General features: G+C 37.1%; 1 protein-coding gene and 1 long non-coding RNA gene across 6 annotated transcripts in view; one reads left to right on the plus strand and one right to left on the minus strand.

Moving 5' to 3' along the window:
* LOC129428223 (A-type voltage-gated potassium channel KCND3) overlaps positions 1 to 24,822 on the minus strand; it is a 263,984-nt gene that overhangs the window by 87,138 nt on the left and 152,024 nt on the right. The window lies entirely within an intron of this gene.
* The window catches only part of LOC141349180 (uncharacterized), a 46,521-nt gene continuing 33,778 nt past the window's right edge, over positions 12,080 to 24,822 (plus strand). Inside the window, exons 1-2 of one of the 2 annotated variants that reach the window (XR_012373106.1) lie at positions 12,080 to 12,512; positions 18,335 to 18,448. This is a non-coding gene — a long non-coding RNA (uncharacterized lncRNA). Of the gene's footprint in view, positions 12,513 to 13,053; positions 13,491 to 18,334; positions 18,449 to 24,822 lie in introns of those variants that run through there. The other variant, XR_012373107.1, reaches the window with a different exon arrangement.

Consider the following 24,822-nt stretch of genomic DNA (forward strand, 5'->3'; position numbering starts at 1 on the left):
TTTTATAGTTTGATATAAAATAAACATTATTGGTTTAAAAAATAAAAACAGTGTCCGTTGACTTATTTGAAATGATACAGAATCATTCTCTGTAAAAACAAATAAAGGTCTTGGTTTAATCTTAAACTAATGGTTCCCAAACCTTTTTCACCGGGTACTAGGGGTGGAACGGTACACAGAAGTCCCGGTTCGGTTCGTACCTCGGTTCAGGGGCCACGGTTCGATTCACTTTCGGTACAATGGAGGGAAAAGCAAAACAAAAATGAAGAAGGCATTTTTTTTTAGTACTTAAGATAATCTTAAAAACATAGGTGTCCTTATCAGTGTTATTTTGAGATGTCATGAATATGAACTGAAATGCATTTAACATACTATCTCGTATTTCAAAAATGTAAACCAGTTTAAGTAATCTTGTACTCATCTTTCATACAAATATGGGTTCAAATGTATTACAAGTGTTACCTAAATACATTTTAAAATTACATTTTGGCCTTATTTCATATTAATGTACTAAAGAACAAAAAATAGGCTTGTAAGATGAATTAATAGGTGTGTATGACTTCACAAGGCGCTGCAAGAAACGACAAGTGGATGACGTCAGAGTAACGCGAGAGCGATTTGAAATCAGCCTCCTCCGGAAGATTTCTCGCGGTACTCTGACGCTGATAGCGCACGCTTAAAAAACTGAAAGCAGCTGAACTCGAAAGAACTGCCCTGCGTATGCCTGTTGTACATAGCAGGACAATTTATATCCTACTTCTCAGCGTGAGAAATACAAAGTGTGGCGTTTGAACTTACTGAAATGCGTGTGTGTCAAGGTGAATGCGTGAGACTTGAGAGCCCTGATTAGATGTATTTCCACTCACATACCTTACAACGCCGACGCAAAGTCCTCGTCTTTTCCACCACTCTCTCGCCTGTACTATTGTAACTGACTGGAAAACTGAAGTTTTGCCAAACTTGCGATCTTAAAGAGGCTGGCGGAGCTTTTAACTCTTGTGGAACACCACCACTTGCCATACTCGCTGTCGGCTGCTCATTCACTGACTCGACCGGCGTCGATGTGACAAAACAATGCAGAGTGCAAGAGAATGTCGACGGGCTCTGATAGAGCGCATACATAGTCGGAGCTCGGCTGCATCTGCGCCAATCAGAGCTTCAGAGCTAAAGCGGGGCAACAGATTAGCTGTCCATAAAGGACCCGCGTATCTAACAGTAGTTCCGCATTACATTAATTATTTTGCACGAAAGTTTTTTTATTTTGATACCGTGTATTCTCCGTTTAAATTCATGCACCGAACCGTGACCCCCTGACCGATTCGGTTCGAAACGAATACATGTATTGTTCCACCCCTACCGGGTACAGAACAATATTTTTAAGCTGCTCTCAGATATATGCTTTGTTTTAAATACATCCTATAAGGAGTTTGCATGCAATGTACATTACAGCACTGCAACTTCAGTGTGTGACATCTTAATGATTCAGACTGATCTAACAAACTGAACTAACAAACAGCAAACAATTCTGTAAGTTGGTTATTGCCCGAATTTATGGATGGGAATCATAAAACTCACATGTTCATTTTGCAGAAACAAACTTACTGTGAGATCCAACAAACAGAGTAGACATAGACTAAATATGAGATTTGATGAAATTTCAGGCCCCTTAGCTCCTTCTCATCACTTATGACAAACTGGGGGTGCTGTGGTTTTATCTCAATACCATTCCAGACTGGTAAAAAATCCCCCCACTGGTGGTGAAACAGTCTCTTTTTTTCTCTAACACATCATACAACTATTTTGCTATTCCCACCACGGTCACCCGTATCTCCTCCAGGCCCAGCTGTGGAAAAACACAGTCATGTGCAAACAACAGAGAGACAACTTTATTCATGTAGACCAGGGGTGGCGAACGTCGGTCCTGGAGAGCCGCAGTCCTGCAGAGTTTAGCTCCAGCTCGAATCAAACACACCTGAACAGGTAATCAAGGTCTAAAGAGTTACTAGAAACCTTCAGACAGGTGAGGTTTAATCAGGGTTGGAGCTAAAAACTGCAGGGCTGCGGCTCTCCAGGACCGACGTTCGCCACCCCTGATGTAGACCTTGACCATGAAACACACATTTTTTGTCCATTGTCTGGTAGATTTTTCTATGTATCTGGGCTGCATGTTGTGATGTTAACTCTTTCGCCGCCATTGACGAGATATCTCGTCAATCAAGAGAAAACGCTTCCCTGCCAATGACGAGTATTTCTGGCTTTCCGCAATACCACTATAATCCACCAGGTGACGCCTTTCCGCAACTTTTTAAACCCGGAAGTATTGCCCTATGGCAAGCGGCAGCATGTCCATGTCTGTTTTAAAGATCGCTCTGAATGGGATCTCTATGAAAAGTCTGTCACAAAAATGGAATTATCCCTGCTTTTTGCTCAAAATGTCTGGAGGAATTTTCGGGTCAGATTGTAAACTAAAAGTCTAAAACTAAAAGTCTTAAATGAAAACTAAAAGTCGAAGTTGAAAACCAAAAGTCGAAGTCGAAAACTAAAAGTCAAAGTTGAAAATGAATTTGGTTTTTATGATTGGGCAATTTTGTATTTAGGATTGGGCAGTTAATCATATAGCCATTTAGGATTGGGCATTTGAGGATTGATGAGTGTATGCAAATAAGGAGGCGTGGCCCAGACAGTGGAGGCTTGGTTTGAAATGGCTGGTGTGCAGAGGCACCTTATGGACAGCAGAGGGAGCTCCCAGTACTAAGTACACTGTAATGAACCCAAACAGCAAGTGAGCAGGGCGGAGCGAGGACTGTACTTTATAATGTGATAACTTCAACTTGTACAGCAACAATGACAACAATGAAAGCATTGTAACATTTCAATGGCCTCACACATAAATTCACCAGTGAAAGGAGTGCTATCGGTCTGACGAGAAAGCAGCAGGTACACTCTTATAAATTATGAGTTAATTTTTTACACATCTTTTTGTGTTCATTTTTTACAAATCTTTTTGTGTTAAGCTTTTAACATATTATGTATAATTTTAACACATAATGTGTCATTTTGTGTTGATTTTGTGTTAAAATAAAACACAAGTTGTGTTAATAGTAACGCAAAATGTGTTGTTTCAATAATAATACAGAGATGGGTGGATTCTGGGACAACGCATTTAGTGTGTTGTCCCAGAGTCAACACTAATGTGTTGTTTTTAACACATCCGTTCTAAGAGTGGTCGCATATGCAGGATGTATGTCATTAAGCCTGGTTTATTATTTTCAGACATTTGCAAGCATATTGCAACAGTGTATGATTAACAAAGAATAATAGTCAACTTTATAATGGTTAATGTTATGAAATAAGACACTCTTGATGACGTATGCAGCTTGCAAATGCGACCTCCGGAGGCTACAGTCTTTGGATTGTGAAACGGCCAATATCTTGCCTCATTGTTCCACCCCCAGGCCAGCGGGTCATCACTGATATCAGTTGCCTTCCCTTGCAAATATAAGTTCTCTCTGTAATTGTTGTTGTGGTGCCTTAATTCCCCCATTAAAAATAAATTACACTATCTAATCTTGGCTAGTAACTAACACTTTATTATCTTTTTTGTTGCATAATACAAGTAGTGTGTAGTAAAATATAGGCATGTTGGGTGGGTTAGAGTCCCCTCTAGTTCCTTCATCCTGTTTGACTTCAGGTGAGTGCTCTCTGCTTGCCGCTGCAGATTGAGTGCTGATTATAACAAGACGGGCGAAGCCATTTTCATATGTTTTGTGTGCAAAGGCAAGCATATATTTAAAGTAGGCTACACGCTTAATGGCCCAATGAAAATAATGAAAACCAGGACATTTTCATTACTTTATAAAAAACAGCCAGGACATGTCCTGGGAAAACAGGACGTTTGGTCACCCTAAACTAGTAGCACATGTTAGCATCTTACACTCTTAGAACAGATGCGTTAAAAACAAAACATTAGTGTTGATTCTGGGACAACACACTAAATGCGTTGTCCCAGAATCCACCCATCTCTGTGTTATTATTGAAACAACATATTTTGTGTTACTTTTAACACAACTTGTGTTTTATTTTAACACAAAATCAACACAAAATGACACATAATGTGTTAAAATTACACATAGTATGTTAAAAAATTAACACATACTTTCTAAGAGTGTACCTGCTGCTTTCTCGTTGTCAGAGCGATAGCACTCCTTTCGCTGGTGACTTTGTGTGTGAGGCCACATAAATGTTACAATGCTTTCATTAAGTTGAAGTTATCACATTATAAAGTACAGTCCTCGCTCCACCCTGCTCACTCGCTGTTTGGTTTCATTACAGCGTACTTAGTACTGGGAGCTCCCTCTGCTGTCCATAAGGTGCCTCTGCGCACCCGCCATTTCAAACCCAGCCTCCAGTATCTGCTCCATGCCTCCTTATTTGCATACACTCCTCAATCCTCAAATGCCCAATCCTATATCCTAAATGGCTAAATGATTAAATGCCCAATCCTAAATGCCCAATCCTAAATCCTCAATAGCTAAATGACCAATTGCCCAATCCTAAATATAAAATGCTCAATCCTAAATACAAAATGCCCAATTCTAAATACCAAATTTTCGATTTCGACTTTTAGTTTTCGACTTTTAGTTTCAAATTTAGACTTATAGTTTTCGTTTAAGACTTTTAGTTTTAGACTTTTAGTTTACAATCTGATCCGAAAATCCCTCCATAATAATGTGGTGTTTTTGCAGAAACCTACCCAAATTCAAAAGCTGATTACAAAAGAACTACTGAAGGTACTACTGGCTACTGAGCGTTTTTTTTTTTTTTAAGCAGAGGGTCTGTTCTTTCATTTTGTATATTGTATGTTTTTATATTTAAAGAAGAACATTTTCTGAAAGGCATTAAACTTTTGTGAAAATCATGAAAAACGCTGGCGCTGGCTGGCAAACGCTGGTGGCAAAAGAGTTAAAAGAAAGCATTAAAAGAGTTAAACGCTTGTGGCCAGTAGGGCCCCCAAGCCTGTGAGGCCCCACGCAATCGCGTGTTTTGTGTGATGGGTAAACACGTCACTGTGCGTCAGCTTTGTTCTACTTAGTTTGCTGCTTTGTATTTTTGTTATTAGTTAGTGTAGTATTAGTTTGGGCGTCACATTCACCAAAGTTTTCGGTTTTCTTTCTATATTTTATTTTTGGTAGTCAGTTTAGTTTAGGGGTTATTAGCTATTGGAGGTTTTTTCCTTTTCCCCTATTTAATCTTTGAGCACAAGAAGGCAAGAGCTGCACTGAGTTGCAGAGAGTTTTAAATAAAAGTATTTTTCAAGCAGTATAAGATAAATCAATCTGATTAAGCTTTCAATGCAAATGTGAAACTTTCACTGTTTCTCAGTTATTTTCATCAGGAAGCAACACAAGGTTCATGGTTCAATTCCAGAGTATACACAGACTGAAAATGTAGAATGAATGCACTGTAATAGTCCAGGCAAACTAACTCATTTTGGAGCAAAAAATAGAAGTAATTGTAAAAGAATTTTTTTCAGCATAGATCATTTCTATGAGGTGTCCAGAACAACATACTAAAAGTCCTAAGAAATCCTAGTTGAGGAAATATGTTAATTTCTCATCAATCCGAAATGTGTGCCAATAAGGCCAGACTACAGTACAACCCAATGGGGCTATTTTTTGCCTTTACTCCTATCAAAATGAAACTTTACACAATGAAAGGACCCATAAAAAGTAATTTTTTTTGTATTACAAGTTGCCTTAAAAATCAAATTCATTATGCAAATGAGCTATACACCAATCGAATATGCCCAAAATACACCCAAAAGTAACCCCCTGGTCCTACAAGTTTCTTTTGAAATGAACTTGAATATCCACATGAGCTTTACACTTATTTAATATGTCCTAATTTGCATAGGCAGAAACACCATTCATATGTTTGATAAATATATCGGCCCAATGTTCATCCAATCATCCCACTGAGCAAAGCGTCTTAAAAAGACGTCATTTCGACGTCCCATGAGGAGCCAGAATGAAAGTTTTTATGACGTCTTTTTTTGACCTGTTCTGAACATCCAATATTGATGTCAAGGGGACCTCCACGCAAAGTAAAACTATTTAAAATGTGGCCATTTTAGACATTATATTTGTTTATATAATCTTTATATATGAATAAATGTAAAAAAATATTGCTTATAGATAATTCCCAAATATACAAGTTCCACCTTAAAGGGGACATATTATGAGATTTTTTTAAAGATGTAAACTTAGTCTTAAAATAGGTCTGAGCAAAAGTGTGCCGTTTTGGGTGTGTCATTTAAAATGCAAATGAGCGGATGAAGTGCAACCACTGATCACAATGATGGTGGTTTGTTGCAATTGAAACTCAATTGTGCTGTGAAATATTTTATCTCTCTCTTTCTCTCCCTACTAAATGGTTGTGCTGTGGTTGGATAGTGCAGATAAAGGGGGCGGTATTACCTTATTCTGACATCACAATAAGGGCCAAATTACAATGACCTATTTTTCACATGCTTGCAGAAAATGGTTTACCAAAACTAAGTTATTGGGTTGATCTTTTTAACATTTTCTAGGTTGATAGAAGCACTGGGGACACAATTATAGCACTTAAACATGGAAAAAGTCTGATTTTCATAATATGTCCCCTTTAACTATCTGTGTCTGCAATCTCTCTCTCTCTCTCTCTCTCTCTCTCTCTCTCTCTCTCTCTCTCTCTCTCTATCGTTCAATAATTGAAGTGAAGTGACGTGAACTTCACTCTTCCTCCCACGCTTGCTCTTGCTGGATAATTGTTACATGTACATTTTCTAAAACAATGTCATCACCATTACAAACAGTTGTTTTAACAAAGCATTGTTTTGAAGTAGGACCATACTAAACAAACCAAATTTACTTTATTTTTTTGTAATTTCTACGGCTCATTTTTGAGAATTTACAAGATTCTGATGTTTTATTGAACATGTTTTGTCACCATCATGGTGATCAGTGTTTCCTTTAGTTGGGTAGTTTGACTCTTTGTTTTTATATTATAATGTGTGTGCTTGATGATGGTGTTTTTAAAACACATTATTATTGCACCAAGTGTTAGTCACCAATGCTTGTGGCTTCCCATTAATTACATTGATGGTCAGAAGTGGTGGTATAATATAACTGAACTAACAACACAGATAAAACATTATACATTTTGTTTAAAAGTAAACTTCTATCTCAGTTTTGTTTGGAGCTGCAATGAACATACTTCGGTGCATACTGCTGCCTACTGTAATGGAAATTGAAACCTTGTGGCTGTAATCAAAAATCTAAAGTCCAGAAATGTTTGACACAGATGCATACATCAAGAATCAGCCCATGAATCACAACGATGGTGAGTTTTCTAAATGTTGCAGTGCATTGCACCAGCGTATTATAAAAACTTATGAGTCCAGAGAGTGTCACCACTGTTGTGATTCATGGGATGATTCTTGATGTCTGCATATTTGACAACAATATCTGGACTTTTAATTTTATATAAGCGCTTCACAGTGGTGGTATGAACCTAAATAATAAGTTGGATGTGACACCTCAAATCAACTGAGAAATTGAGGCAATACTACATGCTCTACAAAATTAATTCACAGACTTCACATATGTGGAATTACTGTTGATAAACGTTCAATGAAGTTGTAAGATCCACATGTGAGTTTTGTTTATAACAAATTTTCTTTGCAACAAATAACATGCTTTAGCAAACACTCTTAGAAAGACCAAACACTACTATAAAAAGTCAAGGAGTCAAGCTACCCAACTGAAGGAATCACTGATCGTCATTGTGGTGACGGAAGATTTTCAATAAAACGTCAGCATATACATCTCTGTTAATACATCTCTGTTAATTAAAGAGAGAGAGAGAGAGAGAGAGAGAGAGAGAGAGAGAGACAGCAGTTAAGGTGGAACTTTATCTATGAGCAGTGGTATGTTTTTGAACACACATTCATATATAAAAATAACATGATTTTAACAGCTTAACAAAATATTCTACAAAAAATACACGTGATGTTTATGTTTTTTTGACTCATAACTCATAGACCAAATTTGTATAAAATATTTTTGTTTTGATTTCCCGAACCCCTTTTGGACGTCTACATGACGTCCAAGAGGGGTCATAGTCAGACGTCCAGATACTGTACCAGATCTGCACGTTGTATAGACATACAGATAAGGGCCTGGACCAACCGACCTAATATAGACATGATCTGCACGTCGTGCGGACGTCTCATGTTTGGTGGGATCCTGCTGCTTTTAAACTGGTCTCTAACCTGAAAACTGCCTGGCTTGGTTGTTCCTGCCAGCTGTATAACCCCCGCCGGTATAATCTTCAGGGTCACGGAGGAACACAAGCCTGAACAGAAGGGGAGGGTTGTGTTTTTTTTGTGTGTGTTTTTGTTTTTACATTTTTTATGTTTTTTATCCAGCCTGGATCCTCAACCCCTTCTCTGTGGCTTTTGGTTCGGGCACCCCCATATCATGTCCTGGTTTGTTCTTTACTTGGTTCTTCCCCTCTGGGTTATATTCATCTGATAAAATTGCCTCACTAAAGCAATCTGAATTGCAGCACTAGCAAAATCTGTACAATTTAAATGCAATGTTAAGTTAGAAAATAGATCAACACAGTAAATGCATTAACAAAACACAAGAAAGACTGATACCTTTTTTCTTAAGGTCACACTAGTATAACAGCATAAATGTACCTGAGGTTTCCATGCAGCATTGATATGGGTAAAAAATTGCATTGCAAAATACATTCATTACAATGCAGTGCAATTGGCCATTTATTTTGTTGGGGCACTATTATGGGTCAGTGCTGAAACAGTTTATATAAAATCCTCTTATGTTTCAGAATTTAAATGACATTTTTTATTAATGTGTAATTGATTGTTTTCCATACTTACATTTTAATCAGGGAACGAAAACACTACCGTATTATAGATATTTATTTAAAAGCAACTAAATGATTTCAGACTTTTTCCATTCAAGATGACACATCGAGCTCTTCAAACAATCCAACCCCAATCATTTTGAGGCTGTAATTCTACATCTCGTCTATTTGGCATAAGAAAGGGATGGCACTGAAAAAAGTAAAGAATGACACTAGCTTTCTCAAACAAGCTAAGGTGTTTAGCCAGTCACAGGAAAATGTGGGAAAAGGCATCATCATTGCAGGTGAAAAAGCTCTAGTATCACTGTATGGGGGCAAAAGGATGAATCACTGGACATGCTAAGATACAGGCAATTCTTTATTAAATTAACTCAGAACTCATCTCCAGTGGAAGCTCAATCTCTCCCTCCAACCTCAGCAGCTGCAAAGTTCCATAGTCGTCGGGTCTTTTACCAAATGATGAAGTGGAAAGGGGGAAGTGAACCTATGGACCCAAAACCTTGGGGGTGCCATGTTTTGGATGGGAGATTAATGCCAATAATGACTGATCAGCCAAGCAGCGTAACGAGCCAACACCATGTCAATTTTTTCCCAAGCTGGGAGGACCAGCTTAAACCAGCTACTGCCACCTTAAATCAGCAAAAACCAGTTACCAGCTTATACTGGTCTTAGCTGAATTTTTCAGTAGGGATTGTTAATCACTGCTATGACTAAACACATACGCATAGGTCTAAAAGGTACCAAATTGTGAAAAGCACTATATAAATAAAATTGAATTGAAAAAAATTAAATACATAAATAAGATGCTCACTTACACTATAGGCTATAGCGTTACATTATAACCACATTATACTTTATAGCGGCATTTTCCGGGCTTCAGTTCTGGATGGCATGATGCACTCATCATCAGCTCAATCATTACATACGCAGAAAGATTGATTCATACCATTTAAAATCATGTTTACTTACTGCTGCACTTTTGTAGTTGATAGTTAAGTCCACTGTAGTTGCAAGAAAGACTGCAGCACAAAGAGATGCACATGCAAAAAACATGGACCCCCTTGCACTAACATTTGTGGAGAATGTTGTGGTAATAGCTGTACAAACTCACAGTTGCTTGATTTATCAGATGAATATGACCCAGAGGGGAAGAACTAAGCAAAGAACAAACCAGGAACTGATATAGAAGGTGCCAGAACCAAGAGCCACAGAGAAGGGGTCGAGGATCCAGGCTGGATTTAAAAAAATATGTAAAAACAAAATCACAAAAACACCAAAAAAGCCTCCCCTTCTGTTGCTACCTTGTTGTGGTGGGGAGGCTTGTGTTCCTCCGTGACCCTGAAGATTATACCGGCGGGGGTTATACAGCTGGCAGGAACTACCAAGCCAGGCAGTTTTCAGGTTAGAGGCCAGTGTAAAAGCAGCAGGATGATTGGGTGAACATTGGGCCGATGTATTTGTCATACGTATGGATGATGTTTCTGTCTATGCAGGTTGGGACATATTGAATAGGTGTGGAGCTCATGTGGATGTTCAGGTTCATTTCAGGGGAAACTTGTAATACCAAAAAGTTACTTTTGGGTGTATTTTGGGCGTGTTCGATTGGTGTGTGGCTCATTTGCATATTGAATTTGATTTTCAAAGCAACTTGTAATACAAAATAAGTGTAAAGCTCATGTGGATATTCAAATTCATTTCAAAAGAAACTTGTAATACCAAAAAGTTACTTTTGGGTGTATTTTGGGCATATTCGATTAGTGTATAGCTCATTTGCATATTAAAATTAATTTTCAAAGCAACTTGTAATACAAAATAAGTGTAAAGCTCATGTGGATATTCAAATTCATTTCAAAAGAAACTTGTAATACCAAAAAGTTACTTTTGGGTGTATTTTGGGCATATTCGATTAGTGTATAGCTCATTTGCATATTAAAATTAATTTTCAAAGCAACTTGTAATACAAAAAGAATTACTTTTCATGGGTACTTTCATTGTGTAAAGTTTCATTTTGATAGGAGTAAAGGAAAAAATAGCCCCATTGGGGTGTATTGTAGTCTGGCCTAATTGGCACACATTTCGGATTGATGAGAAATTAACATATTTGCTCAACTAGGATTTCTTAGGACTTTTAGTATGTTGTTCTGGACACCTCATAGAAATGATCTATGCTGAAAAAAATTCTTTTACAATTAGTCTGTCATAAAACGCTATTTTGCCTGGACTATAAGGATAAAAGTGACTTTTAAAAATAAAAGTGTCTGCCAAATGCTTAAATGTAAATGTAACATAACCATTTTATAATGTAACATGCATTAGTGCTTTCCTTGTACAAAACCTTGTGAGCTGCCTACCAACTTTAAAGTTTCAGAAAAATAAATTGCAATGGCATAAGTTGCCATTTCATAGCTTGGGACTACAAATGGAGTTCTTGCTCATGCCTAAAATCTGGTCAAATTCTTTAGGAGACAGAAAAATAGATGCAAATGAGTCAATTATTGGCATACAATAGGAATAATGTGAATAGCTCAGCTCAGGTGATTTGGTCTATAAAGATTCTGATGAGAAATGAATCACTGTAATACAGATATCAATGACTTCTGATTGCAGGCTTTGATATTGAACTTTGCAAAGACAATCAAATGCACTACAATGAGAGCAAAAAGTTCACAGAAATGTCTGTTATACTTATAGCTTACAAAGTATAAATAACATGAGGTCAGTTGTATATGTGTTGTGCATTTTATGCTTATTAACATATTATCTTGGGTTCTGTCTGTTCACCTTAAAGTGGTCTAATAGCCATACAGTGTTTAGAAATGCTATTTTTCCCTTTTATATTCATGGTAAATAGTGTATAATGACATGTTAACTATGCTATAACCATGGTTTACGGGACACAGGAAGTGTCACCATAAACTGAAACGCTAAAAAAACATACTAAATGGTGGTTTTTCATAGATTAAAGACTGGCAACAGGTTTTTGTGACATTGGGGTTAGGGACTGGGGTAGGTTAGGGGAATAGAATATAACAGTTTGTACAGTATAAAATGCATTGCGTCTATGGAAAGTCCCCGTAAACCATGTATGCCTGACTGTGTGTGTGTGTGTGTGTGTGTGTGTGTGTGTGTAGGCATATGTGGTTTATGAGACCAATTTTTAGGTTTACATACCAGCATTACAAGACCATTCGGTTTATGAGACCATTTTGTGTGGTCTCGTAATTCTGGAAATTTGAATTGTTATAATTAATGACTAATAATAATTCTAAAAATTATTAATGCTTGTATGTTTACTATATTAATACTTTTATTAAGTATTGTCGCTATTTTACTGTTATGACACTCCCTACCTTTTTTATGACGTTTATAAACATGGTCCTCTTAAACCATGATGTGTCTGTGTGAACTCGGAACAGTGCCCCTGTAGGTGGGAATTGGTATTGCGTGGTATACACATTCGCGCCATATTACACACATATTCGCGCCAGATTACACACAAATTCGCGCCAAGTGCCATTGACGGAACAGTCAAGGAGATTTGCAGCAGAACAAACGCAGCAGCTGGATCTGTGGGGATAAAAGTAAGTAATATCTTTTATTTTTTACAAATAGTTGAAACTCGTAGTTAGTTTCAATTGTCAAATGTTCATTTGATGTTATTTAATAACTTAAAACTCTAGCAATGGCGTGTAGCACTGTAACGTTAATGTATAATAAGCTCTCAGACGCAAAGATGATGTAGATCTCAACTAATGTGGTAAATTAATCATTAAGAAATACAATTTGAATGAAATACAGTATATCGTTGTAAAATAAAGTGGCCTTGGGCACAGCAGACTGTCACGGGGCCTAAAAAAAACAATGCTGCGATATATTTTTTTATTTGATAATTTAACAAACTCCTAATAATACAGTAGTTTGACATCTGAGTAAGCACAATTTTCTCTAATGTCGCAGTTCACGCGGTTTGAGCGAAGCTGGCTGAGGTGAACTCTACACGGGGCAATTGTCTCTCGCTCCCCTGGGCACGGAGCGTGCGATTTTCTCACCATGTCACGATTTCTGTATTTGATTTGAGACCTCGATTAAAAAAACATTGATTGCATGATTTTGCCCGTGGCAGTAACCATAAAACATGGCGAATATGGCGAATTTCAAGGATGAGAAAACATTAAGCATTATGAGACGGTTTTCCAAGGCTGCATTATATGTTAAAACCATGAAACGATTAGTCTACAACGCCGACAATAATTAAAATTGTCGACACATATCTTTGTTGTCGAGTGGTTGTTTTCATCTCATTTAGACTTAAACAAATATAAATGCATGTAATATCGTGATTTGACCGCTACGACGCTGTAGCGCTAGAGTGTAATGCAGCCCTAACAAATCTGCGATAGAAGAAGATGGATGAAAAAACACAGCGCAGGTTATGGCGAAGTGCAAATGAAAGTTTTACAACACTTAAAAACCAAGAATGCTGTCGTGTGTAATACATAAAAGACAGATATTGTCTTTCACGGGAGCACATGGTGCATGTTGGAGCACTTAGGTGGGAGGTAATACCCTAAATCTCTTTATTAGATAAATGAGAATGCAGTACTACCTATAATAATAATAACATTAATAATATAATGGTTACACTTTATAATAAGGGTCCATGAATCATAATGAACTTATTTTTACTTCAGCCTGAACTAATGCTGAGTAATGCATGTACTAATTATAAATTAATAAGGATTCGTCATTAAGTACAACATAACATGTTTTTTAGTTGTTAGTTAATGAATTAATAAACAATGAATTTATGTGTTGAGTTATGTTATAGTTAATGATGACTCATTATTAGTTTATAACTAGTACATGCTCAGCATTACTTCATATTTCAGTGAGAATTCATTTACATCAGTTCATGATTCATGGATCCTTATTATAAAATGTTACCAATATAATTACAGTAATGTGATGATTTATTTTCCAAAGATTAAAGCCTTTATCGAGCCTAGGAGTTTGGATAGTGATAATAAATAGTGTTATTGTAGTAACTCTTTTAGATACTATAGTCTGTTTTAGAAAATAGGTTCTTAATACTGCTGACAAGAGATGTTTGGGTTAAAAAATATTTTGTCTGTAATGCTGCTCAGTTTTTGCTTATTTTAATTTTTAAATATATTTAAACAATGCTTAGAAAGCATTTGTGTATAATTTGATCTAGACAGAAATCTGAAAACTTGAGAGAATGACCTGCCCAAAATTCATTAAAACAACTATTTCATATGCTGAAGTGATTTTCTTTTTCATTTATTATTAGTAAGAATATGTAAAACGTAACTTTAACTGATTAAAAAAGCTGAATAATAGTTCAAAACGCACTGATTAGTCATCAAAATAATCGATGATCAGTTGATGGTCTAATAATCGATAGATTATTCGATTATCAAAATAATAGTTTATTGCAGCCCTAATTAAAAATTATAATAATGCATAATGCTATTGTGAATTCACAAACACTGATTCATAGGGGTGTGACGGTTATTATATAACCGTGAGACCGACGGTTATAGTTGAACACCGTCATTAAAACTCTATAACCGACAAAACCGTGTTATTAAAATATTAAATATAAATACCTTTCAAATCATCTCTTCCTTCTATTTAAATAAACAATAAATAATTATTCAAATAAACATGAACGACCATAATATGTTTTAACCGCAGAAAGGCTCCGCCCGCTTTTCAAGTTCAAATCCTCCCATGTTAATCTACTAACTCTCCTGAAAGCACATTCACTGCTAGTTGTCTTGCTGTTAATTGTAAATAAACGTAGAACAAGTAGCTAATCAGTGTTTAGTTTATTCAAATGCTGGTTTCACATCGCAAGCATGAGCACTGAGCAGCGCGTATGCGGAGAACGTTTGCCGCGCGTGGCCATTGTGCTTTTACACCGGCTGCGTTTGCAGCGCATACTGCGCAGTTAATAACAGTATAACAATCTCAAGTTCACATTACTTTATTTTACATGCATTTATGAGCAAAACCTCTTCAAGACGCTTTTTAATCCACATTGTTTTCGTGCTGTTCTGGTCCGTGTAATGACAGATATAGACACAATAATAGACATTAAAAGCCCATGGCACAAATCTGTTTCTCTGAAGATTATTAAGATAATGATAGATAGAGGATTCATTTATGCTGGGCAGAGAGTGACAGCGCAGTCTTCTGGCAACAGTGTTTTTTAAATATTTAATTTAGAGCCCGACCGATATATCGGCAGGCCGATATTATCGGCCGATATTAGGCATTTTTCAAACTATCGGTATCGGCGTTCATAATGGCCGATAAATGAATATTTAAAAATTTTTTGTAAACGGGCTTACCAGTCTTCAAGCATTTCATAAGTATTGCCATTAAATAGTTTGTCCACCAGAGGGCATTACTCGTGCTCTCCCTGTTGGCACCACTCGTGTATAACACGTCACACATTCTGAACCCGCTGATACAGCCAGACCCGGTCAGAGAGAACAGCGGTTTGGTTCACGGTGAGTTGGTCACGAGACATACATTGCTTGAATAACAATTAAAAGAACATCCTAATCAGGTCTCTTAACTCAAATAAGCATGACAAAATGTGTGACTATCATGTCCAGTTTTGCTGCTGTTAAATTAGCTGAGAGTGAAGCGGAATTACCTAGTAATGTTACGTTGTTACAGTGTAGTTGAATGACTGTCCTTTTAACTTTTGACAATGTGACTGATGTATTTCTTTAATAGCGTGACAGTTAAAGCAATGAGACGTATCATCTCTCCTTAGCCTGTTATATTGAAAATGTATGTTTTACAATTTGCAGTGTGACGTTATCCTTTGCTAAATTATGTCTCGTCATAGACCTGCTAATGCCTATATCAGTGGAAGACCGCTAACATTAACGAGCTTGAAAACCACAACGAACTTATTCCGCCTAAATAAAGTAATGATTACTGTATTTATAACTAGCATATCTCTGGTTACAGTCCCTGCATTGTAAAATGAAAGTTAGACTTGAGGGGAGTGAACATTTAGACATAGAGAAAAAGTATCAAACGTAGCTTGTGCATAAAAGTTCGCTTTTCTTTTACACGTGTGTGAAATCCACTGACGCCAAGTGTGCGTTGCAGACTGTCATTCAACCGCAGCATTAACGAGTCACATAATGGTTTTAGATCGCTAAATAGTAGGGTTAAGAAGGCAGACAGCAACTGATGATTGAAAATGGTTTAATGTAGCTTGAAGGAACGAATTTAAAAAGTGCATGTAAAGGGATAAGCAAGCTGACATTGTAGTATACCGGAATATAAGACGATTTTTTTATTAACTTAAACTTGCCGAGAGAGAGAGAGAGAGGGAGGGGGAGAGTTGAGCGCGCGAGGCGCAGAGAGAGAGAGGTGCGCGCGCCCGAGACGCAGAGAGAGAGAGAGAGGTGCGCGCGCCCAAGACGCAGAGACAGAGAGGTAAATGCGTGAGATGCAGAGAGAGAGAGAGAGAGAGAGAGAGAGAGAGAGAGTGAGAGAGTTGAATGCATGAGATGCAGAGAGAGAAAGAGAGAGGGATAATAAAAAATTAAAATAAAAGTATTTTCTGGTAAAAACCCCAAAATACGTTTGGAAAAGTGGGGGGGGGGGGGTCGTCTTAGATTCGGGTATATATGGTAATTATAGTGAAGCTTATAAGGCAATATAGGGACTAATTATTACACACGCACACAAACATTTAGGAGTGACCTTTATCTTGTTTAATGATAATATAAATGATGATGATAGTAATAATGTCATCATTATTATTTGTAATTATTACTCTCAATAATAATAATAATAATAATAATGCTGGTAGAAGTAATAGTTGTGGCTGTAGCAGCAATCTGTTAGGGAAATCTGTTAATGTTTTGTTGCAAGTTTCTGAAAAAAAAATATCGGCCGATATATCGGCTTATCGGTTTTTAAAACCAACAAACCTTTGTATCGGTATCGGCCTTCAAAATCCTTTATCGGTCGGGCTCTAATTTAATTGCTTTCTGTTAAATTTCATTACTGTTTAAAACACACTTGGCATGACATTCATGATTTTATGGTAAAATGACACTTTCGCGTCAATCCACGAGCATTTAAACAAGCAAACCCCCCCCCCCCCCCCAGACGGTTATGTGACGAACCGTCACATTTGACTCGCGTCATAACCGTCATCACTAGGGATGCTCCGATCGATCGGCCGCAGATCGGTATCGGCCGATAACGGCATTAAATGACTCGATCGGCCCTTGTTAAATTGGCCGATCTCGTGAACCGATCTTTCTGTTTACTTCTGTCTGTCATCATATGGCTCCTCAATGCGGCTGCACGTAGAGACCATTTTTACGCAGTGAGAGCATTTTTATAACCCGTGGCTGATGAGCGACGTGTAGATTTGCATTTCTCTCTTTGGCTTTACAGAGATATGTGTATTTTCTATGAGGACACGGTCCGGTCCTAACAGCGCGACCCGTCTTCACATCCCCATCAAACAGCGTATACAACACATATCTATCGCGGACAATTGCATCCTCGTGTCAAAAGTTTATTATTTGCATGCGTTTTAAAGTTTTGAGCGTTTAAACTTTAATTTTCCTCACAGCTACTCTCGTCTGCATACACCCGCCGCGCGCACACACAGCAGCCTGTCATCAGTGCACGTGAACAGAGCGATCTCTGTCAAGTCTTAAAGCTACAGTAACCTAATTCATCTCTCAATAAAATCACTATCTGCTCTTCACTAAAGAACTGTTGTACTTCATACGAATGCGTGTATATTTAATTAATACAGTAAAGACTGTTAACTGTTTTATTTTCATTAGTTTTTACAGACATAAGCCTTTATAAAAATTATTAAATTTCTCTTTGCAGAAGAAATATTTGTTGTGCTAATTTATTTGATTATTCTCTATTAAAACAATAATATACCTAATTACTGCAAGTAATATAACAAAGGCAACATCTGTGGTTTTACTTTATCTAGAAAAAAATGTTAAAAGTTACAGTCATCAGTGAGCTTGTATATCAGCTTGAAAAATCGGTATCGGCATTGGTATCGGCCGATCACGAAGACAACAAATCGGTGATCGGTATCGGCCTGCAAAAATCCTGATCGGAGCATCCCTAGTCATCACCAATTCTGAAACCGGCACAGCCCTACTGATTCAACTAAATAAATATATGCAGTGTCAATTTCAGTTAGAATAACGTATAGCTAATGATGAAATCTTTTATATTAGTAACTATGAATATGAAAAAGCAGCCATTTTGAAACAAAGCATTACCAAATTCTCTCAACTTAAGCACTTATTAATATTATACTGTTTATCTGTAAAGATTTACTTGACATGATATTTTGTAGTGATTCGGAGTCATCGGAGAAGAGGACCAAATCCTCTGAAAGATGCAGAAATCCATGAACAAAAGGGCAAGGACAAAGACAACATAACCAGAAAATATATTAATCCCATCAAAGGTAAGTTTTTCTTTGTGTGTGTGTTGGCCATAAATAGGGCTGTGCAAAAATATCGATACAGCTAACTATCGTGATGTCTCAGAAGTTAGAGGGAGTGAGAAAATGGCAGAAAATTTAAAAATACCTGCAGCTTTCAAAGAGCTGTTCAGCTTGAAAAAGTATTGCAATGTATCGCAACATGCAACGTATTGTATTGTATCGTGATACGTATCGTATGCCATATACGGCCATTCAGCCAATGTCTCAGAAGTTAGGGAGTGAGAAAATGGCAGAAAATTTAAAAATACCTGCAGCTTTCAAAGAGCTGTTCAGCTTGAAAAAGTATTGCAATGTATCGCAACATGCAACGTATTGTATTGTATCGTGATACGTATCGTATGCCATATACGGCCATTCAGCCAATGTCTCAGAAGTTAGGGAGTGAGAAAATGGCAGAAAATTTAAAAATACCTGCAGCTTTCAAAGAGCTGTTCAGCTTGAAAAAGTATTGCAATGTATCGCAACATGCAACGTATTGTATTGTATCGTGATACGTATCGTATCATGACCCATGTACAGTGTTGTATAAAGTACTAGAAAGCAGTACTTGAGTAAAAGTACAAGTATTGTACTAGAAAAAGACTTTGGTAGAAGTGAAAGTTGACTTTTAAAATATTACTTAAGTAAAAGTCTTAAAGTATCTGATATAAACTGTACTTAAGTATCAAAAGTAATTTTCTGATATTTAATGTACTTAAGTATTTGAAGTAAAAGTAAAAAGTTTTTTTTTTTAAACCAAGCAGTTAGAACTTTGATTGTGAACTTTATTGTGGCTTTCTTATGGTAAAGCATATTCAGGGTTCCCATTATCTTCTTAATCTCAATCATCAAATAAAATCTGTCTTTTTTTCAGCACTTTTTAGGCACAATTCTCTTAAGTTCAAAGAGCAAACAGCATATTTTTAGAGCTGACATCAAATAAAAAAGCAGAAATTTCACTTTTGTATGAACTTAAGGTAAAAATGAAAAATACATTATAACTTATTTCTTTCAAAACATGAGCATATTTTTGAAAAAAGTGGAGTATCCCTTTAAGTTAGCTGCTCTACTAAGAAAAAAATGCCAACTCGTTGTGTGGCAATGAAAGCACTGTGACTTTGATACAATGCAAGCGTACATTCACAATGTATAACATTAGCACAACATTATCCTATAACCACTGAGTTTTAAGTTAATTAACATAAAAGGAAATCTCAAGTTTGACAAAACGTATGATGCTTTTAAAGACGTGAATATAGTCCTTAACACTTTCTTTCTAACCTGCCACTGATTAACATGTTTTTAACAAATATTTCTCAATCTAACATTAGCCTACCGGAGGGAATATTTGGCTGGCAGTTATGCTATAATGTTACCATAAACAGTTAACGTTAAGCGTGTTTCAGTTGAGAGTTCTCTGTGAATTAAATAAATCCATGGGAAATCAGCGGTGTAATGTTAACGTTTATTAAACATGTGCGCCTGGCCATCACATTAGACAGATAATTATCTAATACGGCTTATGATTACTAATGTTTAATCACATTGACATTGTGGCTTTACTTAATAACTATTATTTTAACGTACCTTGATGTGATTCTTCAGGTTGGACGGGGAGTTTTTAAATGACAAAATGTAAGTGATTTTCGCTAGGCATAAGAGGCACTTTATTCGGTAATCGAGAATCTTTAATTCCAATGTACAAAAACATTTCTTACAAATACGGCCACGGATGTATAACGTTAGCTTTCTCACCCTGTTCATCGTCGGGGTGGTCGTTTACTAGGGATGCTCCGATCGATCGGCCGCAGATCGGTATCGGCCGATAATGGCATTAAATGACTCGATTGGTCCTCGTTAAATTTGCCGATCTCGTGAACCGATCTTTCTGTTTACTTTTGTCTGTCATGATATGGCTCCTCAATGCGGCTGCATTTTTACGCAGTGAGAGCATTTTTATAACCCGTGGCTGATGAGCGACGTGTAGATTTGCATTTCTCTCTTTGCCTTTACAGAGATATGTGTATTTTCTATGAGGACGCGGTCCGGTCCTAACATCGCGACCCATCTTCACATCCCCATCAAACAGCGTATACAACACATATCTATCGCAGACAATTGCATCCTCATGTCAAAAGTTTATTATTTGCATGTGTTTTAAAGTTTTGAGCGTTTAAACTTTAATTTTCCTCACAGCTGCTCTCGTCTGCATACACCCGCCGCGCGCACACACAGCAGCCTGTCATCAGTGCACGTGAACAGAGCGATCTCTGTCAAGTCTTAAAGCTACAGTAACCTAATTCATCTCTCAATAAAATCACTCTCTGCTCTTCACTAAAGAACTGTTGTACTTCATACGAATGCGTGTATATTTAATTCATACAGTAAAGACTGTTAACTGTTTTATTTTCATTAGTTTTTACAGACATAAGCCTTTTTAAAGGCATATTAAATTTATCTTTGCGGAATAAATATTTGTTGTGCTAATTTATTTGATTCTCTATGTAAGGACTAATTGACGACGGGCCATTGAATTATAAGAAAATAATGCACACCAAGGTGGTAATGCGGCACGACGCGAAGCGGAGTGCCGTTACACCGCAGGTGTGCATTATTTTCAAATAATTCAAAGGACCGGAGTCAATTATTCCGCTTATACCACGGTTACCACAAACATTGCTCTGGTGCCTATTTTTAAGACATTTGAAAAGTTAGGTGTGCGGTTTACAGAAAAATAATCAACACCCATAGAACACTTCTCAGCCAATCAGAATGCAGCATTCAACAGACCCGTGGTATAATAAAACAATAATATACCTAATTACTGCAAGTAATATAACAAAGACAACATCTGTGGTTTTACTTTATCTAGAAATTTTTTTAAAAGTTACAATCATCAAAGAGCTTGCATATCAGCTTGAAAAATCGGTATCGGCATTGGTATCGGCCGATCACGAAGACAACAAATCGGTGATCGGTATCAGCCTGCAAAAATCCTGATCGGAGCATCCCTATCGTTTACGATAACGGGAGGTCCTCCAGTAGGTCCTTTCGTTGCACTTACAGTTGTGCTTCCTCATCCTTTGGCAACACTACGCTAAAAAAGAGTGTGCGTGAAATAGAGTGTGCGGAGCGTGCGTAAATCAATCTAGAAGCACTGATACGCCAAAACCTCCCTTATTGAGTGTGCGGAGCATGCGTAAATCAATCTAGAAGCACTGATTCGCTAAAACCTCCTTTATTGAGGTCGCACACATTTGTTCTGATTTTATTTTGTAGTAACGAGTAACGAATATGCTTAGTGAAAATATATCGGAGTAAAAGTATACATTTTATCTAGAAAATGTAGTGGAGTAAAAGTGAAAGTAGACATAAATTTAAATAGCGAATTAAAGTACAGATACGTGAAATTTCTACTTAAGTAAAGTAACGAAGTATTTGTACTTTGTTACATTACAACACTGCCCATGTATCATGATACGTATTGAATCGGGAGGCCCTTGCCAATACCCAGCCCTACCCATAAATCTCTCTTACTTCGTTGAGTACTGCTGAGTCAAGTACAATAGTCACATGTGTCCTCATAAATCATGAGTAAACACACACAAGTGTTGTAAAGTTATAGTCTACTGCTGAGTCACGTACAATAGTCACATGTGTCCTCATAAACCATGAGTAAACACACACAAGTCTTGTAAAGTTATAGTCTACTGCTGAGTCACGTACAATAGTCACATGTGTCCTCATAAACCATGAGTAAACACACACAAGTGTTGTAAAGTTACAGTCTACCGCTGAGTCGCATACAATAGTCACATGTGTCCTCATAAACCATGAGAAAACACACACAAGTGTTGTAAAGTTGTAGTCTACCGCTAAGTCAAATTATAGCTCATTTCTGTTTTTTTTCTGTCTTCCAGCTCGTCCATGAGCCTGTTGTTTCAGGAAGTGAAGTCACATCTCCTAAAGAGGTTTGTTAATAATTTTGTCAAATTTGTGTCACACGTGTTATAATTTGATCTGAAGTGAAATTGTAATTCCTACTAAATGTGATTCCGCAGTTAACATGTTAAAACACCTGTGTGTTAACAGTATACGGAAAGGCTTGTGTCCTCATAAACCTCGAGTAAACACACACGTACAATAGTCACATGTGTCCTCATAAACCATGAGTTAACACACACAAGTGTTGTAAACGTATAGTCTACCGCTGAGTCAAGTACAATAGTCACATGTGTCCTCATAAACCATGATTACACACACACAAGTGTTGTAAAGTTATAGTCTACCGCTGAGTCAAATACAATAGTCACATGTGTCCTCATAAACCATGAGTAAACACACACAAGTCTTGTAAAGTTACAGTCTACTGCTGAGTCACGTACAATAGTCACATGTGTCCTCATAAACCATGAGTAAACACACACAAGTGTTGTAAAGTTATAGTCTACCGCTGAGTCAAGTACAATAGTCACATGTGTCCTCATAAACCATGAGTAAACACACACAAGTGTTTTAAAGTTATAGTCTACCGCTGAGTCACGTACAATAGTCACATGTGTCCTCATAAACCATGAGTAAACACACACAAGTCTTGTAAAGTTACAGTCTACTGCTGAGTCACGTACAATAGTCACATGTGTCCTCATAAACCATGAGTAAACACACACAAGTGTTGTAAAGGTATAGTCTACTGCTGAGTCAAGTACAATAGTCACATGTGTCCTCATAAACCATGAGTAAACAAACACAAGTGTTTTAAAGTTAAAGTCTACCGCTGAGTCACGTACAATAGTCACATGTGTCCTCATAAACCATGAGTAAACACACACAAGTGTTTTAAAGTTAAAGTCTACCGCTGAGTCACGTACAATAGTCACATGTGTCCTCATAAACCATGAGTAAACACACACGTACAATAGTCACATGTGTCCTCATAAACCATGAGTAAACACACACAAGTGTTTTAAAGTTAAAGTCTACCGCTGAGTCACGTACAATAGTCACATGTGTCCTCATAAACCATGAGTAAACAAACACAAGTGTTTTAAAGTTAAAGTCTACTGCTGAGTCACGTACAATAGTCACATGTGTCCTTATAAACCATGAGTAAACACACACAAGTGTTGTAAAGTTATAGTCTACTGCTGAGTCACGTACAATAGTCACATGTGTCCTTATAAACCATGAGTAAACACACACAAGTGTTGTAAAGTTATAGTCTACTGCTAAGTCACGTTCAATAGTCACATGTGTCCTCATAAACCATGAGTACACACACACAAGTGTTGTAAACTTATAGTCTACCGCTGAGTCAAGTACAATAGTCACATGTGTCCTCATAAACCATGACTAAACACACACAAGAGTTGTAAAGGTAAAGTCTACCGCTGATTCATGTACAATAGTCACATGTGTCCTCATAAACCATGAGTAAACACACACAAGTCTTGTAAAGTTAAAGTCTACCGCTGAGTCACGTACAATAGTCACATGTGTCCTCATAAACCATGAGTAAACACACACAAGTCTTGTAAAGTTAAAGTCAACCGCTGAGTCACGTTCAATAGTCACATGTGTCCTCATAAACCATGAGTAAACACACACGTACAATAGTCACATGTGTCCTCATAAACCATGAGTAAACACACACAAGTCTTGTAAAGTTACAGTCTACCGCTGAGTCGCATACAATAGTCACATGTGTCCTCATAAACTATGAGTAAACACACACAAATGTTGTAAAGTTGTAGTCTACCGCTAAGTCAAATTATAGCTCATTTCTGTTTTTTTTCTGTCTTCCAGCTCGTCCATGAGCCTGTCGTTTCAGGAAGTGAAGTCACATCTCCTAAAGAGGTTTGTTAATAATTTTGTCAAATTTGTGTCACACGTGTTATAATTTGATCTGAAGTGAAATTGTAATTCCTACTAAATGTGATTCCGCAGTTAACATGTTAAAACACCTGTGTGTTAACAGTATACGGATAGGCTTGTGTCCTCATAAACCTTGAGTAAACACACACGTACAATAGTCACATGTGTCCTCATAAACCATGATTACACACACACAAGTGTTGTAAACTTATAGTCTACCGTTGAGTCAAGTACAATAGTCACATGTGTCCTCATAAACCATGAGTAAACACACACAAGTGTTTTAAATTTATAGTCTACCGCTGAGTCAAGTACAATAGTCACATGTGTCCTCATAAACCATGAGTAAACACACACAAGTCTTGTAAAGTTATAGTCTACTGCTGAGTCACGTGCAATAGTCACATGTGTCCTCATAAACCATGAGTAAACACACACAAGTCTTGTAAAGTTATAGTCTACTGCTGAGTCACGTTCAATAG

This window comes from Misgurnus anguillicaudatus, chromosome 14 (genome assembly GCF_027580225.2).
Source record: "Misgurnus anguillicaudatus chromosome 14, ASM2758022v2, whole genome shotgun sequence".
In the NCBI taxonomy this organism is placed as follows: domain Eukaryota; kingdom Metazoa; phylum Chordata; class Actinopteri; order Cypriniformes; family Cobitidae; genus Misgurnus; species Misgurnus anguillicaudatus.